The sequence below is a fragment of the Equus caballus genome, chromosome 25 (assembly GCF_041296265.1).
Source record: "Equus caballus isolate H_3958 breed thoroughbred chromosome 25, TB-T2T, whole genome shotgun sequence".
Taxonomy (NCBI): Eukaryota; Metazoa; Chordata; class Mammalia; order Perissodactyla; family Equidae; genus Equus; species Equus caballus.
In genome coordinates, this window is record NC_091708.1 from 14214510 (window position 1) to 14234953 (window position 20444).

At 42.9% G+C, this 20444-nt stretch overlaps 1 long non-coding RNA gene across 1 annotated transcript; it reads left to right on the forward strand.

Annotated features, from left to right (window-relative positions):
- The first annotated feature begins 217 nt into the window (after window positions 1–217).
- On the forward strand, window positions 218–13148 carry LOC111770691 (uncharacterized). The gene is made up of 3 exons (XR_002804087.2): window positions 218–362; window positions 2725–2838; window positions 12596–13148. It is a non-coding gene; the product is annotated as an uncharacterized lncRNA (long non-coding RNA).
- Window positions 13149–20444: the final 7296 nt, after the last annotated feature.

Here is a 20444-nt window from a genome sequence, read left to right on the forward strand (position 1 = left end):
GTTTTATCTGTGTTCCCTACTAAGCTGTCACCCCACGAGAATGGGGCCATCGTCTGCCGGGTGCTGCTGCCCCTCACAGAGGAGATGCTCAGGAAAAGCTTATTGAATGGATGAGTGGTTTTGTTTTTTGATTGGTTTTTGCAGACAAGGGGCATGGGAGACAGAATTTGTTCCTTTAGGTTTGAAATATGTTTCAGCTTTGTCTTCTTCACTACAGGCTCGTCGGTTTGCACAGGATTCTCATATTTAAGTGCAGATCCCTGCAAGTGCACAATGGGGGTAATAAAGGCACCCATCTCCTGGAGTTTTTAAGGGCACTAAATGAGAAATATGCACAAGGTGCTTCTCACCGTGCCAGGCAGGTAGGTAGCTAGAGTTCGGGAAATTCTTGCTATATTGTTACTGACTCCCTCACACCACCTGAGGGGACTCCCTGAGTCTCAGCTTCTCCTCACTGTCCAATGAGGACAGTGGTCTCTTTCCTGCTTATTTCACAGAGTGATATGAAGATCCAAAGAGAGCATGGAATTTGAAAGCAGTTAAATGTCATGTGAATATTGTGATTCTTTCCTGTTATGTCCAGGAAAGAGCCCCATTAAAGGAACTCGGGAAGCAGTGTGCCCGTGGGAGGAGAGTGGACCTGGAGCTGGGCGGAGCTGGGCTCAAATCCTGACTCTGCTGTTTATCAGCTGTGTGACTTTGGGCAAATTACAAGCCCCTCTGATCCGCACCTTCATTGTTATTGCTGTCCATTCTGTAAAATAGGTGAAAATAACACCTACTGCATGAGGTTACTCTGGGAATTAGATGAAAGTGAATACATACAAAACCCAGTTTAGCATTTTTCACAGAAGTGGATATTTAATAAATGATATCTATTAATATTATATTTGTCTATGAAAGGATTGGCAAGCCGTGGTTTAGAACATTCTCTTTCCAATTTCCCATCATCAAAATAATCACACTTCGCACATCCTTACTGGCAGATTTCACAGCTAGTGAATTCAGGAAAAGTTATTTATCTGAATAACAAATTCTTTGCCCAATTCCCTGAAGGGCACATTCAAGCAGCGGTTGTTACAGGTCGGCAGTGTGGGGTGGATTGAGGAAGGCGTGGTGGCGATGCTCATTGAGCCAACATGTGTGGGCATTTGCTGTGTTCCAGACACTGTGCCAAGAGCTTTATAAGCACTCTCTCATTCATCCTCATCTTACTGATAAGAAAGCAGAGGCCAAGAGAGGCTAGATGACTTGCCCAAGGCCACACAGCTATCAGAGGCAGAGTCCAGATCTGAGCCGGCAGTCTGACTTCGTAATCTTTGTTCCCTATTAGAATGGAGCAGAGGAATTTGGGCATAGCTGCTCTCCTAGCAGCTTACAGAACAAAGAGCCCCAGGCCTCCAGCGTGTCACTTTTCATGGGTATAAGTTACTTGCTCACAGAATGTGCTTGGCTAACACTCTTTTGAAAGAATGAAGAATTAACAAATAAATGCAGAACAAATGTAATCTTCCTCTGGAGACCCCTGTAAACAAGACCGTAAGAGTATGCTGTAAGACTGTGTGCTCATAAGGGTATACGACTCTAAGAATATGCTGTGAACAAGACTGTAAGAGATCACAAAGAGAACCGTATCATTCACTTTTAGTCCAGAACTGTAGGTAATGCTCAATCTTAGCATTGATTCTTGGCATCTATTTCCAAGATAGATGGAATTAATTCTATTAACATATGTGGCAGGCTTGCTAGCTGCTCACCGAACCTAGACTGTGTTTCCCAGCTTCTTCCCCAGTGAAGTGTGCTGTGAAATGGATTCTTGCCAATGAACTGTGAGTGGAATTGACGAGTGTCCCTTTCCGGCTGTGGTGGTTAAGGAGCAGGTGTGTGCCTTCTTGCTCCTTTCATTTTCTCCATCTGCTGGCTGAATGCAGGGACCCTGAAGCCCTAGAGGATGAGGACAGAGCCACAATATGGAAGGAGTCTGGGTCCCTGGAAGACTGCCCACCGACCGGCAGCACCTGTGGTGGAAGTTCACATGCACGACAAAACTTTTATGGTGTTGGGCCCTGAAAGTTGGGGATTTGTTATGGTTCTTAAGATAACTTGGCTCAAAACTTCAATTCCTTCTGAATTATCTAAACTCCTTTGTAAAGGTTTAGCCACCTATATTGGCTCACTTTGTTGTTAATAACTTACGAAAGTATAATTAATAAAATGCAGAGGCACAGAAGGATGCCCTAGAAGTTTCTTCTCCCTCTCTACTCAGAAGTGGTCGGATAATTTACAAAGGAGTTTTACACTGTCATTTAACCATCATCCCTTAGCGGGGTATTTATTGTTATGCAGAGGAGAAGATTAAAGTTCACTTGAGGGATTTCCTCCAGGTCACCCAGCTGGTAGTTAAGATGCAGTGTGGGGACTCAGCAAGTTTCTCTGCCCTGTAAATGTGAAGTTCTATGTGGATAAGTTCCCGTTCTGTAAATACAGTGTCCAAATGGGTCTGCCAAGTGCCTTGTCCCTCCCTTCGTTGTCTCTGCCAGAATTTCTTTGGGATGTAGTGCCCAAAGCTTGTGATTAAAAACAGCTGCAGAAACAAGAGGAAAACTTCTAAAAATAAGTAGCACCTTGGAGCACAATGTGCATGGACTTTTAGGAGGTGGACCTAGAGTGGCCACAGGGAGAGTTCTGGCTCTCCACACGAACGGCATCTCTTTCTGTTGTCAGCTGTTTCCGGGATGCTGTGCGAACTTGATCTCAGAACCAGCAGCAGAAACACTGGTCTCGTCCGTCCCCTAAGAAATGAGAAGACTTCCTTCAGGAGTTTGAACTGCTTCTAAGGTAGAGCTGAACTAGCCCATGTAGATTATGTTATTCAATTATATAGTCGATTCAAAAGTATTTAACGAAATAGGAAAATGCTCACCAAGAAATAGCAGGTGATACAAAATATTATGATCAAAATTTGTTAAATTTTTTTTTGAGGAAGATTAGCCCTAAGCTAACATCTGTGCCCATCTTCCTCTGTTTTATATGTGGGACACTGCCACAGCGTGACTTGATGAGCCGTGCGTAGGTCCACACCTGGGATCCAAACCCACAAACTCTGGGCCACTAAAACGGAGAGCACGAACTTAACTGCTATGCCACTGGGCCAGCCCCCAAATTTGTTAGAAATTTTTTTTTTTTTGAGGAAGTTTAGCCCTGAGCTAACTACTGCTAGTCATCCTCTTTTTGCTGAGGAAGCCTGGCCCTGAGCTAACATCCATGCCCATCTTCCTCCACTTTATATGTGGGATGCCTACCGCAGCATGGCATGCCACAAGGTGACGTGTCCGCACCTGGGATTTGAACCGGCGAACCCCTGGCTCCGGAGAAGCGGAATGTGCAAACTTAACTGCTGTGCCACTAGGCCGGCCCCTATTAAAAATTTTAAATAGTCACACACACGCTTGGCAAAAAGATTGAAAGACAGTACACCTCATTGTAGCAGGAGTTATTTCTGGATGATGAGAGATCAGAGTTGGAATTCATTTATTTTTCATTTTTATAAAATGAACATGCACTATTCTTATAATCAGAAAAAAATGGTAAGAAAGAGGCAGAGGTTGGTTTTTCTTGAATGGGTTTAATTTTAAGGTTTTTGCTCATTTTCAAATTACAGCTTTGTCAGGAGATAAAAGAAAAGTAAGTGAGCTCCAGAAATTTTGCCACAAATAATAAATTGCTATTCATATTATAAATCACATATAAGTTATTAGATTAAAATTTAAAGCTACCATACAGGTTATTCATGTAACACTCTGCTTCAAGCTTTTTGATTTATTCTGAATTGCTAGCCTGCTCCACAGAGTTTAGATCACATAAGTTGTTACATTTTGTTGTTGATGTTTTGGTTTGGTTTAGTTTTCCTAAAAAAATTATAGGAATAAACAAATTCAACCCTCCATAGCTAAAATTAAAAAGCAAACTGGATGACAAAACGTATTTATATAAATTTGACAGAAAGTTAAGAGTTACATTTTCTGAAGAGCATTTTAAAAGTGTTGTTTATAAGAAAACAATCAAATCCCTAAGAGGTAAGTGAACAAAGGCCATCAGCATATTTTGCTCAATAAAAATGTAACTAATGGATTAACAAATGGATGTTAATCCTGACTAGCAATCAAAGCACACAGTGTAAACAACTGTGATACACCCCAAACTCCGACAGCTACAGTAGTGAAACTGGTCCACTTCTCAGCCTCCCTGGAACCGTCCCGGTGATGCCCATCGTGAGCCATGACCTCCTCGACCTTTCATCCGGTGTCTCAATGATGGAAATCTGCTGGCCAGATAACTCAGCAGAAACAAAAGTCTAAATGAAAACAAAAGTTAATTCCGGTATTTTCTCTAAGTGTAAGGGGAAAATGTTTCAAACAACCCAACGATACACTGAAGAGGAATGGAAGTAAATGCTAGTACCCAACTTAATGGAATAGAAGGTAATGGTTTACTGACAATTATAAGGACCACACAGAACTATGGGAAATATTTATTATGCAGTAGTAAGTGGAAAGGAACATACAATTATATTTTTGCTATGACTGCTATTATTTCAGTGTCAAATTAGATGTGCTTATGATCAGGAATGGAAAAGAGGAAAAAAATGAAAGCATTGCATCTTGGTGAGGTGATGAGTAATCTTTCCCCTTTCTCAAACATCTAAAAATATATTGTTTTGAGTGAGCATTTTAATGAAACAAAAGATTTGCATTTCTACTCATCTCCATAAATAAAGAAAAAGCTTCTAAACGTGTGACCCTGTGAAATTTGAGTTGATTTAATTCTGATTTAGAAACAAAAAGTCGTTAAAACCCACAACAATTGGTTAATTAACAAATATTTATTGAGCTTTATATTTGTTCTGTATGGCTGCTGTAACAAATTACCACAAACTCAATGGCTTAAAACAACATAAATTTATCATCCTGGCGTTCTGCAGGTCAGAAGGGAGGTACTGGTCTTGCTGGGCTAACAAGGTTTCGGCAGGGCTGTGTTCTTTCTGGGTTCTTGGGGAAGGGTCCGTTTTCTTGCCTTTTTCAGTTTTGAGAGGCTGCCTGCATATCTTGGCTTACAGCCCCTTCCTCCGTTTTCGAAGGCAGCCACGCAGGGTGAGTCCTTCTCACATCCCATCACTCTGACCCTCTCTTCTGCCTCTTCTTCCATGTTTGAGGACTCGTGTGATTAGATTGGACCCACGGGACAATCTCCCTACCTCAAGGCCAGCTGATTAGCAACCTTATTTTTGTCTGGAACCCCAATTCCTTTTTGCCAAGTAAGGTAATCCATGAATAATTATTCTGCCAATGACAAGCTCCTACTCTGTGCTAGATGTGGTGCTGGGAGATGCTGGGGAAGAGCGGGGATGGGTCCAAAAATGAAGTTAATGGTCGGAAGCTGAGATGAGCCATGTAGGGAATACCTGCAACACAACATGGATGGTGATTGGGGTGACGATAAATTAACGTGCACAGACTTGGAGGGGAGCTTCGTTCCTTTAGGCTGGGAGACTCAAGGGAGGTTCCTGGTGCACTGGCATTTGGACTGAGCCTTAAAGGATGAGCAGGATTTGGATAGAAAAAGATGGCAGAGGAAGCTAATGATATTTCAAGTAATAGGTTTTAAATGAAAGCCAGGGAAATAGCCATTTTTGTAAGAGAGAAATGCCCGGATGTTGACTTTTAAATTCAACCTCATGCATCAAAGCAAAAGGCATAGGGGCAAAAGACAGCAAGACGTGTCACAGGAAAAATTCAGAAAGTCTTTCTACTCCTTTCTAACTGGGTCAGAACGTCTTGTTTGTTTTATCCATGGTTCATACTCTTACTTTTTTCTTTTCACAGCCTCCAAAGTGCCAGTTATCAAAGTGTCAGTTCTATTCCAAGAAAAGTAGTCTCTTAGCAATTTTTAATTTTTATTATTTTTATTTTTAATTTTTTTTGGTGAGGACGACTGGCCCTGATGTAACATCTATTGCCAATCTTCCTCTTTTTGCTTGAGGTAGATTGTCCCTAAGATAACATCTGTGCCAATCTTCCTCTATTTTGTATGTGGGACGCCACCACAGCATGGCTTGAAAAGCGATGTGTAGGTCCACACTTGGGACCCAAAGCCATGAACCCCAGGCCACTGAAGTGGAGCATGGGAACTTAACCACAATGCCACAGGGCTGGCCCCTTAGCCATTTTTTAATGGCTTTTAGAGCTTTATGTTTTGAGTAGAACAAATTCTGCTGTTTTATTGGACCAGCTAGAGCCGAAGGCTGCCTGACAGAGAACCTCCTGCTGGATGCCAATCGTCCTGCCTTATAAGATTGTACGTGATTAGGGCAGTTGAACAAGAGAGACCAAGAGAAAGCAGAAACTCTACGGGAGAGGGAATGAGAGAGAGAGAGGCCAGGCAGGCACCGCCTCAGAGCTGCTGTTGCGTGTGCCCAACAAGAGCCCGTTATTGAAGGTTTCCCGAGCATATGTCTGCCTTCTTAAAATCAATGAAAACAGTGTTTGGCACGTTTTAAGGAGGAATCATGAGGCCTCACCAAACCTCTGAGTCTGTCGTGCCTGCAGGTTATTTTGCTTATTAAGATGTTCATACTGACTTTGATTATTCATGAGCTGGAAACAGTCCTCCTGGTAGCCAAGTGCCTCTCTTTTGCACCATCACACACAGCTCCTATTTACTGATGTTCAGGTAACTTCCCACTTTTTTCTCCCAAGTCCCGGATAGACTCTGTATTATATCACAGCATATCACTTTACTGGACTCACAAGGGCCAGGATGCTTCTGAGCCCCTATGTCAAAAATCAGAGAAAATAGCACCTGGTGGTTGATGTTGCCATGGACTCTGCCTCAATAACCAACTTTCAATGGAAAAAATGGAAAGAAATGGGTAAAAGGAATTATAATTATTTGCATTCAAATGTGTGGAGTTTTATCCCCTATAAAAATAGGACTCTATTAACACTCAAAGCAGAGGTGGAGTCATGAGGCTGCTGAGCTGCAAGGCAGGCAAAGCCCTAAAGAGAGAAAAGAGTAGGTTAGTTAATAAATTAATTCGGGAAAGAAAAAAAGGTGTCTAAATGAAAGAAGACACCTTCGAATGGTATTATTAGTAATTACTATTATAAGATGGAATAAAATGGAAGCAGAGAGGAAAGACAGAGAAAAGAAACGGCTCACAAAGCATTTCTCAGAAATTTAGAAACAGGAAGATTTTAAAATCAACCCTTTTTTATAATCACAAACTTCAGGGAATTATAAACAGGACATCAGAGACAGTAACCTGGAAACTGGAAATCATCACCAGCCAGCAGGAAGAAATAGGAAATAGGCTCACAGAGCAGACGGTAAAGACAGTCAGAGCCAAGAAATGCCATCGGTTGGGCTTTAAAACAAGAGAAGGCCTTGAGGATGGCAGAGGAGGAAGGACTCCATGGGCCAGGCAAATCTGAAGGAGGTAAAGATGGAAATAAGAGGAAGAAAACAAAGAAAAATTCTCACATCAATACTGTTCTGAAAAAACTATCGCGGAAACAACTCAAGAACACCTGCAAGAAGAAACCCAAATAAGGGTGCACCTAGATAATGAATGGCCCCAAATTCTCAACGTCCATGTGAAGGAAAAGATCTTAACAGCATACAGCAGAAGAAAAATGTTATCCTGCACAGCTCAATATAATAAAAATAGTACCTGGGCTGGCCCCGTGGCCGAGTGGTTAAGTTCGCACACTCCGCTGCAGACGGCCCAGTGTTTCGTTGGTTCGAATCCTGGGCGCAGACATGGCACTGCTCATCAAACCACGCTGAGGCAGCGTCCCACATGCCACAACTAGAAGGACCCACAACAAAGAATATGCAACTATGCACTGAGGGGCTTTGGGGAGAAAAAGGAAAAAAATAATAAAATCTTAAAAAAAAAATAGTACCATATTTAGCAACAGCCACTCCAGGAAACAGCAAAATGTATAGTCCTTGAGTTTAACACAACATCCAAAATACGTGCCCAGTCCCAGGTCTGGTTTCCAGCCAAAGTGTGCATTGAAGGGGAGAGAAGGTCTTTGCACAGCTAGAAAGTCCACAGAAATTGAGTGATCCTGGGGCTGAAAGAAAACATTCAGAGGTCAGAAAGATTTGTTGCCCTCTTATCCCAGGTGGGTTAAGACACGGACTATGCTAGGTCAGGCGACCAACCATCCCAGTTTGGCTGGGACAGAGGGGTTTCCTCGGATGGGAGACTTTCCACGCTGAAGTCAAGAGAGCCCTGAGCAAACAGGGACGGTCGCTCACCCCAGCACTAGTTTCGTCCACGTGAGATCTCGGGCGGCTCATTAGGCTCAGTGGTCAGCAAAATTAAGATAGAGAATTTTCTAAACTTTTCAGGTACTGCATTTTCAAATTTGTTACTTTCTTCTCTCTCCTGGGAAATGTTCCTAAAATATTCAACATTTGATTGTTCATTCACTCATCAAGTTAAATATTGATTTCAGGCTTTTCATGCCTTGGGCTGGGCATGTGGTTACAAAGGAAAACAAGCCCTTCGTGGGGCTTAGAGGTGAAGTGGGAGAGCAGGGTATGAAATAAACAAGCACAAATATGCGTATAACTGGAAATGTGCTAGATGGTAGGAAGGAAAAGAACAGGGTGACATGATTGAGATGGACAGAGAAGATGTAATTTAGACCTGGGGAGGGGAGTTGTGGTCAGAACATCCCTTCTGAGGAAGTGGCATGAAAGCAGAGACCTGAATGAGGAGAGGAGAGATGAACCAAATGAAGAGTCAGGCTGTGGTGGGGAAATGGGTGTCGGGGTAGAGAAGGAGGACAGAGGATAGTCCAGGCAGAGGGGCAGCAGGTGCAAAGGCCCTGAGGCAGGAAGGAGTCCAGTAAGTTAAAGGAGTTGAGGGAGGGCAAATGTCTCTCTTAAATTAAGGGGAAAGAGAAATGGCTTTATCCTTCAGCTGGAAGAGCCAGGAGTACTAGGAGAGTTGGTGGCAATAGTGGTCCAAACACCAAGCAGAGCTGGAGACAGAGAGAGAGAGAATGAGAGAGTGAGAGAGAGAGAGACCCAAGAAACTAAGGCTAAAGGTCAGTGATGGATAGTGATCTCTTTCACCTGAACTCTTCTTACAAGAGCATCTAAAGAAATCGATATAGCTGCCCTGGGGTCTCTCTGATGAACACACATTATAAAAGGCTTGGGAACACAGATGGAAACAGAAGCTCTGAAACAAAGGTGGAAAGAAGAGAATGACAGAGACTTACAAGAATGTGTCGTGGAGGATAAAACTCTCCTTAATCTGAGATTGGCAAAAATGAAGAGAAAAGGGGCCGGCCCCGCGGCGGAGTGGTTAAGTTTGCGCGCTTCTCTTCGGCGGCCCAGGGTTTCACTGGTTTAGATCCTGGGCGCGGACATGGCACCACTTGTTGTGCCACACTTGGGGTGGCGTCCCACATGCCACAGCTAGAAGGACCCACAACTAAAAATATACAACTATGTACTGGAGGGATTTGGGGAAAAGCAGGAAAAAAGAAAAAAGAAAAGATGGCAACAGTTGTTAGCTCAGGTGCCAATCTTTAAAAAAACATAAAAAAAAGAAGGGAAAAAATACAGAGGCTGTTTCTAGCTATGCTAAGTGCCAGAAGAATAGGGAGGTGTTATAATAGGAGCACAGTTTGGTACTAGTGGATGGCTCATGTCCAGAAGACCCAGAAATGCCTGAATATTGCTTAATAGTCACCTTAAGAGGTCCCCAAAGATATATACCCAAGGGACTCTGGCACAGGAAAGCAACATACTCTTGTTGAGTTTTTTTTTTTTTTTTTGAGGAAGATTAGCCCTGAGCTAACATCTGCTGCCAATCCTCCTCTTTTTGCTGAGGAAGACTGGCCCTGAGCTAACATCCATGCCCATCTTCCTCTACTTTACACGTGGGACACCTGCCACAGCATGGCTTTTTGCCAAGCGGTGCCATGTCCGCAGCCGGGATCCGAACCGGTGAACCCCCGACCGCCGAGAAGTGGAACGTGCGCACTTAACTGCTGTGCCAGCGGGCAGGCCCTGGGTTTTTTTTTTTTTTTTAAGCACAAATATATCTATAACCTGTTAATTCCTCAGGATAAACCTGTAGGGAGGATTTCCCTATGCTTCTAAACTCCATGTTTGGGCCTACTGATATTGTAAGTAAAATCTATGTGAAGATGCTGAAAATGCGTTTACAAGTTTTGAAGAGGAAACAAAAGCGGGGATCGTGGCGGGAATGTTGAAGTCCACATATTCGCAATCACGTTGACGGGGTGGAGTGACTGACTACCAGAGGTGGGAATTTAGCCATGCTAGGAGCCCACCGCCCAGCCAGGAGGAGCCTCAGGGCTGATAAAGAAGGGCGAGAAGAGGCTTTTCTGTGGAAGAGGCCAGGCTCTGGCTAGTTGCAGGCTAGTTGCACGGGACCCAAGGGGCAGCCGAGATGGGCACGCAGACGTGGCGCGACCTCTGTCTGGGAGACCGTTTCCACGCGGTCCTCTAGCCACTGCTCTTTTATCCAGGGGCTTGTGTGTGCCCTCTGGTGGCACAAGTCCAGGGACTGGGACACATGAGCTCTTAGAGGTTCTTGTCGTGTTCTCCTTTCCTTCCAGAAGATGGAACACAAGCTTCCATAAAACAGCAAGTAACTCTGTCTCTGTGGTTAACTGAATCTCTGGGTACCTGCATATGAGACAGCACACGGAAACGTTTAAAGGAAAGCCAAGCACATATCCGGAAAAATTTCAGAAATAGTTTTAGACCTGAGGAAATCAATACATTGTGTGGATTTTAAAGTATAGTTCAAATGATGGTGTGACCTGAATTTTTATTTCAATTCTTGCCATAAAATTTCCACTAGGTTTTTTATTTTATATGCTTGAAAGAAATGCTAGAAGGTTTGATATGGCAAAACAGAACAAACAGAAAGTCACACATGAAGTCGGGACCAGGGAAGAGGAGCTCAGCCAAACTGTCACCGTTGTTGAAGAGCAGACGGGTCAAACGGCGCTGATGTTAAATAGAGCAGAGCACAGAATTTGGCTTTAGAAAGATCTGGGTTTGAATCACACTCTGCCACTTAGTGTCTGGATTGGTGTTGTCATATGATAAGTGGGGTAGCGATACTTATTTTGAGAGGATTCAGTGAAATGATGTATGCAGAGTATTTAGCACGGGGCCAAGCAAATAATAAACACAAATTTATTATTATTGCTATTATGATTATTGTTATGATTATTGTTATCGTAGGATGCATGAAATCATGGTGAGAACCCTCACCATCAACTGATTAAAAAAATCACTTTAATAATAGACCCAGGAAGAAACTAATGCATTAAACTCACAGGCCTGGTAAATATCCCAAGAAGCCGGCAAATTAAGTAGCATGTAGTGAAATCATCATTGTTAAGTCAAGAGAACATTTCAACATCGAGCCTCGATGTGTGGATTGGATGTGTGTGTGTGTGTGTGTGTGTGTGTGTGTGTGTGTGTCCAGCCTCCCATTCATATGTTGAATCCTAACCCCCAATGTGATAGTACTGGGAGGTCATTGGAGAGGTTCCACCCTCCTGAAAGGGATTAATTCCCTTATAAGAAGAGATAGGATGGAGCTTGCTTCCTCCCTCTCTGCTCTCTGCCACAAGAGCATACAACAAGACAGGCACCTGCAGACCAGGAAGCTGCCTCTCACCAGGCACCAGATCTGCCGGCACCTCGATTGTGGCCTTCCCAGCCTCCGGAACTGTGAGAAGTGAATGTTTGTTGTTTAAGCCCTGGTCTATGGCAGTCTGTTACAGCAGCCTGAGCTGACTAGGACACTAAGACAATAGGCGTCTAAAAAATGAGAAGACAACAATATTGGCCCTGTTGCTTAGACGTGATAAATTTATGCAGGATTTAAGTATGTAAGAAATAGCAGTAGATAATATCTCCTACTTGGAATATGCAAAGCTAAGACGTCTCTGCCAAAAGGCAGACAACGATGAGGTTTCAATGAAAAGAACAAATGGGATAAGATGACAACAGGGAGAGAGAAAAAGCTAATAATAGATTAAGAATTAACCACAAAAAGATGATGTTCACGTAAAAATAAGTTGAAAAATGCACACTATTTTCACAACCAGAGAAATTAAAATAATTTATTAAAAATATCTATAGCATCTAACATCCCCCATGCCAGCAGAGGACCGTCACAGAAGGACTGACGAGATTACGCTCTTGAGAGATTTTTTTTTAGCAATTAAAAAGTAATAGTAATAAACACAAAAACAGTATAGCTGATAAGAATAGCAATCTCAAGCATGTGGAAATCGGTCAGAAAGGAACTCAAATGTATATATAAGATACAGGATGGCTCACATACCCATTTCTCAAGAAGTAGTTTTGCTGGGTAAGAATTGTGAATCCAGAAAATCAAGACAAATGTAAAACCAAGAAAATGGGTAACATTCGCAACAAGTTGAGTGGTGGTCTCTTTAGATATGTGGCTTAATAAATTGCAGGAGTTTTACTTTTTTGTTTGTTTTATTTTGTTCAGACAATACGGGACAATGACGTAGAAATCTAGAATTAAAAACTATGTTGAGAGATTTATTCATCCTTCAAGCATGACCAGATTGTTCTTCCTAAATCAAACATCATTTTGGCCTTAAAGAAATCTGAAAGCTCTCCAGTGAGTGTGGAATAAAGTTGAAACTGTGTGGTTCACTGCTGAAGTCTCTGATGAGGAGCAGATGCTCAGAATCAGGCTGCCTGGACTGAAATCCAGGCTCCATCACTAATCGATACTAGCAGAGAGACCTGGAACCAGTCACTTCTTAATCCTTAGTTTATTCATCCATGACACGAGAATGACGGTGTCTCGTAGCACAGGGCCTGATGCATAGTGAACACACACAGAGTAAATGCCGGTATTATGTGGACCTCTCCCTGCATTTTTAGTCTTCTCTTCCGTGTACCCTTCTTCCAGAATAGCCATTCTCTGAAGACATCTCATCATCTCCCACCTCTGTGTCTTTAATCTGATGTTTTTAAAGGAAATCGAGGCTTGCTGAGGTCACAAAGAATAAACAGCCAAACCTGGACTTGAACTCACCTTTGTTGGATACCAGATCCTTGCTTTACCCCACTTCTGCTCTCCATCTTCTACTCACTTCCACTTTGGTGGACAAATTTCTATCAGATAAGCCCCCTTCCAGGAAAAACTAGGGAAAAATATCTGTTTGAAGGTGAGGACGTGGATGAAGGGATTGATGAGCTACCAAGCAGCCCAGACTTGAAGGGTCCAGAGTCTTGAAAGAAGGAAAACTGAAAGAGAGGAGCCTGCCGTTCTGCATTGCTTTTTCTCCTGAAGCGCTGGCTGCCTCATAGGAGGAACTAAGCAAGTGGAAATCGATTCCACATTCATGGCGCAGAAGACTCAATATCACCACTTCCCTCTGAAGCAAATGTCGGCATAATCAAAATGTCAGCAGATTTGTGTGTGTGTCTGTGTGTGTGGAAATCAACAATCTGCTCCAGATTTTACATGGAGACACAGAGGGCCGGGAATACCTAAGGCAATCTTGAAGAATAAAGTTGGAAGACTTACGCTACCAGACAAAGCTATAGTCATTACAAGAGTGTAGCGTTGGTAGAGAGAGAGATAACCACCAGAGGTATCGAATAGAAAGTCCAGATGTAGACCTTAGTCATCATGAAAATGGAAATTAAAATTATAAAGAGAGAATACTACACACTCAGTAGATTGGCTATATCTGATAATATCACATGTTGGCGAGGATATGGAGCAACTGGAACTCTCCTACACTTCTGGGAGAAACGTAAATTGGAGGTTAAACGATTGAACTTACTGGTATTCAAATATTTTGACCTGCAAAAACTACAATTTCCTAAGGTTCAGACTAATACAACCATTTTGGAAAGCTGTCAGCAATTACTAAGGCTGACATGCACATAGCTCATGACCCAGTGGCAATTTCACTCTTAGGTGTAAATCCAACAGAAATGCGTACATGTGGGCACCATAAAACATGATCAGGAGCGTGCACAGCAGCATTATTTGTAATAGGCAAAAACCACTCGAATATCCATCATCAGGTGAATGGAAAAATAAATGGTGACGTATTTATTCACTAGAATACTCTTCAACAATGAAAATAAACAAACTATAGCTACAGATGACAGCACAGGTGAATAACACTCACAATATTGAGTGAAAGAAACCAGACACAAAAGAATGCGTATTGTATAAAGTTCAAAAAGATGTCTATGCATGATCTATGGTGTTACATGACAATGGTAGTTACCCCTGAGAAGGGGTATTAATGATAGAAATGGGCACAAGGGGGCGCGGATCTGGGGGGCTGGTAATGGTCTATTTCCTGATCTGGGTGGATGTGAAAATCCATCCAACTGTATACTTACGCTTTGTGTAGTTTTAAAATGCATTCATACTTAAATTAGTTCATATTATTTAATAAAAATCAGGAGTGATAGAGAGCCCCGGAATGTCAGGGGTGGGGAAGCGCTCCATTTATCGTCATGCCATGTTAGGGCCCCCTGCTCCAGCTACGACGCCAAGGAGGGGCACGTGTGCGCAGGGGGCAGAAGGCGCGTGATTGAGTCTCCACTCTCTCGTCCTCTTCTCCCTCTACCAGCAACTGTCCTCACGGCTAAGAAGCGTTATCTCCTACTCTTATGCACATCCTGCCTTCTACCTGCTCGGTGGTTTGTGGTCAACACCATAAATGAGCCCTCCCAGGTTTGACTCTTTTCCTGTCCCTCAATAAACTTTGCTTTTGAAAATGAAATTCTTGGTTCTTATTGTTTTAAGATCCTAATTTGGCGGTTAAAGGTTGAACTGACATCTTTTTTCTCTTTGCATTCCAGCTTTAACAATCCTTATTCTCCTCAAGGCAATGACCCTCTGGCTGAAAAGGACAAATTTGATGTACAAGTGGGAAAAAAGAAAAGCACATCAAAATGCTTCAAAACGTTATCTTGACATATTAACTTTCATATTAATTCAATAACAAGCAACAGTAAAATAAATCTTTTATACAGCTGTTTTGGGATGCCAAAAAGGCCTCATAAATAGGTGGCATTATGTAGTACGGTGACCAGAACAAGGAAGGCCATCTGCCAGTTTTCCATTGTTCTGTGGCCGGGTTTTGGTTTCACATTGCACTCGGGTTATTTATAAGCTTGAGCTTGTTCAGGTGCAGACGAAGAACAGAGGGGTACTATATTGGTCTGTTTGGGCTCCAATAACAAAAATACCACTGACTGAGTGGCTTAAAGAACAAATATTTTATTTCCCAGAGCTCTAGAAGCTGGGAAGTCCAAGATCAAGAGCCGGCAGGTTCGGTGTCTGGTGACTGCCAGCTTCCGGCCTCACAGCCTGCCATCTTCTTGCTGCGTCCTCACCTGGTGGAAGGCGCAAGGGAGCTCGCTGGGGTCTCTTTTACGAGGGCACTAATCCCGTTCATGAGGGCTTCACTCTTATCTTAGTCATCTTATCTTATCTTATCACTTAGTCACCTCCCAGAGGTCCCCCCTCCAAATGCCATCCCATTAGAGGTTAGGATTTGAACATACAAATTCCAGGGGGACACATTCAGTCATGCAGGTACTGACACCGCAACAGATGTGGAATGGGTGAAGAAGCTGTATGTTTTAGCCTTAAAAAAAAAAACAAAAAAACCTCAGGAGAACATATCAGTTGACTTCAAATATCTAAAGGTTGTCCTTTCTTAATATTTTAAATAATACTAACGTGTTTTAGTTTATAGCACCTCCTGTCCATTTTGGATAAGGATGGGCAGATAATACATTTCCAAACAAACGCGTATAGTTCGATTGTTTACACTGATTAAAGTGATCTGTTCAACATAGTCCTGTATGTTAAAAATTTGGATTTTTCATTTTCAAATAAAATCAAGTAAAAACAGAGGCTCATGTTATTAAGGCAACTATATATGTATTGCCGAAGAACTCATTGCTGAAGAACAGATTACAAAAGTTTGTTTGCTTCTTCAAATGACTTTATCTAATAGCTATTTTCTGCCCAGTATAGCACAGAAAATACATCCTTAAAGTTTAATATATAGAATTGGCAATGAGCTACTGTCCATATTTGCTTCAGTCAACTTTGGAAAATAAAATATCCACACTGAGTGTTTTGATGAAGCTGAAAAGTGAATTGGGATAAGCAAAACAACAATAAAAATCTATTAAAATGTGGATTTACATGATAGAAATAAAACCTTTATCTGAATCATGGAAAATAGAGATTATGCTTCTTTTCTATGGAAATAATTTCCCTTTTACAGAAAGAGATATGTATTAGTTACTTGCACTTTTCTAGCTAGTGTTTTACGTCATGAAATTGATCAGATATAGATCAACTTCTCCAAGTGGTCACAAATTCAAGGATCAAAGAATAGTGGGACAGGCACCAAATTTGCTGCCTGCTCAACTGAAGTGATTAAAACTTAAAACATTCACAGGCTTAGCATAGAAACAGTACATGAATCTCCGTTTAGCCAGCTATAACATCCACCCTAATGCCCAATGACTTGGAGCAAACTTTCAATAAATCTCTCAAATAAGGCTTGTAACACTCTGTTGCAAAATTCTTATGTTTCGGAGACATAAGAGATGCAGTGTCTTTGAGATGTCATCTGAGCATAAATAATATCTTGGCATTTGGCATTTTTACAATTATTCAGTTTAGATGTTCCGGTTCCATTCCTTTTCTACCATCCCATCCCATCCCCTCCCACCCCCTTCCACTCCTTCCCCTCCTCTTTGCTCCATTAAGATTCACGATCCCTGGCTTTCCACTGTGCACGTTAGCACTTCAACACGGAGTGTCTTTCTCTAAGAGGGAATTATGGGTTGGGGTGGAGGCGTTGGTGGTGTCCAATGCTTTTGAAACTATTTCATCGTGAATGTCTCTACTGGAAACAGTTATATGGCTTCTTACTCAAACTTCAGTTTGTTTTATCTATTTTATCTCAGGTAAGAAGCAGAGTCCCATTTAGGGAAGAGAAATTTGTTTCTTGTCAAAACTCATTAACTCACATAGCCACACATTTTAAAGCCTAATTAGTCTCTTATTTTAGAGCCTAACACAACACTGAGATCTGAAAGGCCCCTACATATCTTGTAGCTGTGGCTTGAGAAAGAGGCTTTGAGCATAACTCATTCATTCATTTATTCATGTCTACATTATTGTACCAGTATTTATTGTGCACTGGACACAGTGCTGGGTGCGGGGAAAATAACGGTGAGACACGAGATTCCCGATCTCCTCACGATTCTTCAGGTGCTGAGATCCTTTCTTTCTCCTTTCATTTTTGTTTTTTGTTTTTTGTTTTGAGCTTATTTGTAGTTTCCTGTAATTATCGGCTCCTAAGAAATGAGTGCAGGCCCAGATTCCAATTCTGTGCAAGGCACACACATTGGGTGAGACTAGCCATATGCCTCAATTGGCACGTATTTCTTTTGTCAAGAAAGGATTTGTTATGTTTTTAATAAAGATTGAAAAAATAGGTGGAGTTTTTATTTTATCTCACAATGGAGAGATTTCTAAAGGTCATTAACGAAAATTAATGTAGGGCAGTTGACACTGAGATTGAGCATAAGGATGCCAGCTGCAACACAGTGTTTGGGACACACTCACTAAAAAATTGTTGCTCATCTGAAATCCAAATTTAACTGGGCATGATTTTTTTTCTAAGTCTGGCAAGCTTATTGGGGCACCACAAACTTTATAAAGTGGGTCAGGCCCGCAGTTCGTCTTTCAGTCCAGAAACTGCCAACCGGGCTAGCGTATAAAAGAGGTCGGGAGATCCTGAAGTATCGAGAGAGTTCTATCCCGACCTTACCAAAGTCACCAAGGCTATCAGGCTCTAACAAGAGTCCTTAAATGAAGAGTAACACAGGCATCAGAAAGGATGCAAAATATCCAAGAACCAGCGGCCTTCCCAGGGCCCTTCTTTTTTGATCTTAGAATGAAATTCATGACGGTGGAACCGCTCTCCAGAGGGCACGAGAGGGCCTCGGGTGACTCTCCGGGTTCACGGCAGAAACACTCCTTTACATAATGTTTATCTCAGACACTAGAACGGTTCCAAAAGAACTTCTCTCCCTTGCCAAGAGAGATCTATTTTTAAAAACCCTTATTACAAAACCCCGTATTTAAATATCGTGGCAATAATCCCCGAGGAAAGGTATAGTATTATAAAGAAAATGGTGAGGTGAGAGGATGTAGGAGGACCTCTTGGGGAAAACTCTCTTCTGGCTGAGACGTTCTGGACCCCCATACCCAAAGAACTCAGAGAGATTCACTACTCAGTATTTTTAAGTTATTTGCACGTGAATATTTTACAGTGATTTTCAAGAACAGATGTTCTCATATTTTCCCCTTTTGCAAATTTTGACAATAATCTTTTAAAATGTCTTCAATATTCGAAAGCCCTTAACCTTTGCTCTGAGGTGATTGCAGGTAAACATCTCGTTACCCGCTAGGCAGGTTTTCAAGGATGTTCCTAAATCACCCGCGAGTCGTGCTCGGGTTTCTGGCACCTGGTAGAGAGCACCAAAGAGGAGTGTGAGGATTTACTCCACACGGATGCCCAGGAATGTCACTGACAATAGTTGATACTTCTTGCAAAACCCTTTCACGGCCCAGCTTCGCATCAGAAATAAGAGGCAGAGAGTTGAAATCAGCCATAGTTGAAAGGGTAGAAGAATCTGGGGATGCCTAGGCTGCAAAAGAGAGACAGAAAGACTACAGGAGAGTTTTCTTCCAAACTCTGAAATGCTGTCAAGAGGAAGCAGAGACTGGCTTGGTCCGGTGTGGCTCCGGAAGTTGGAGCCTCGATATCTAGGAGAAACTGAAGGGCGGGAGGTTTCTGTCTGTGCTGTGAAGACCCTCCAGTGATGAGAGCTCCCACTTCTCTGCTCGTTGAAATATTAGCCGGAAGACTGGCCTACAGCAAGCCTGCCTTTTCAACTCTATGATTCTGTGGTTCACAAAATTTAGCAACATTGAAGCCAGAGTATGCTCTTCAGACTCTGGATGCTGGAGATTCCTCTTTGCATCTGAATCTCAGCTCTGGCTGAGGGACCTTGGGGAGGCTGCTCAGTCTCTATCCACTGCAAAACATCGTTGTGGGGATTGAACAGCATATGAATAAGTCCTGGCACGTACCGGACACTCTGTAATTGTCCACTTTTAAACAAACAAACACCTAGATAAAGAAAATGGTTTCACCTGGGCTGGGCTTTGTTTTTCTGAGGTCTGGGCCTTCTCTGATCAACTTGCAAACACACCTGTGGGAGAAAGAAATGGCATGTCCCCGGGGTTTAGTGGAGTCGAAGAGGAAAGTAGCCTGACCCCTGGGGGATTCCTGGGAAGGTGGCTGCAGATTTCATGGTGGGTGGATGCCTGGATCTACTCTGGCATTGCAACTCTGGGTCCATGGGGCATTGGAAGGTATGTGAAAGGACTGGATACCAAAGGTCGTGACTTCCCTTGAAGGCCCACTTTGGCCTGCAGGGTACTAGGCAAGCAAGACTTCTCTGCTGGAAATGGTAGCAGCACTAGACAGCTCCTAGACAGGGATGCATATATGGATGGTAAGGTGCATGTGATACATTGTGGGGGGCATTGGATAGATGGTGGGGAAACTTGGATGGATGGTGGGAGCTACTAGACAGATGGTGGGGCCACTGAATAGAGGGTGGGGTACTGGATAGATGGTGAGGATGCTGGATAGACGGTGGGGCACTGGATAGATGGGACCCTAGATGGATGGTGGGACGACTGGATAGATGGTGGGGTACTGGACAGATGGTGAGGATGCTGGATAGATGGTGGGGCACTGGATAGATGGGACACTAGATGGATGGTGGGACCACTGGATAGATGGTGGGGTACTGGATATCTAGATGGGACACTAGATGGATGGTGGGACCACTGGATAGATGGTGGGGTACTGGATATCTAGATGGGACACTAGATGGATGGTGGGACCACTGGATAGATGGTGGGGTACTGGATATCTAGATGGGACACTAGATGGATGGTGGGACCACTGGATAGATGGTGGGGTACTGGATAGATGGTGAGGATGCTGGATAGATGGTGGGGTACTGGATAGATGAGACACTGGATAGATGGTGAGGATGCTGGATAGACAGAGGGGCACTGGATAGATGGGACCCTAGATGGATGGTGGGACCACTGGATAAATGGGGAAGGACATTAGGTGGATGGTGGAGGATTAGTTCCAGTGTCCACCCAAAAGGTCCACAGAGGGTCTTCCCTGTCCTACAACAGTCTCACAATGTGTAAGCCCTTCGAGTTTTCATAC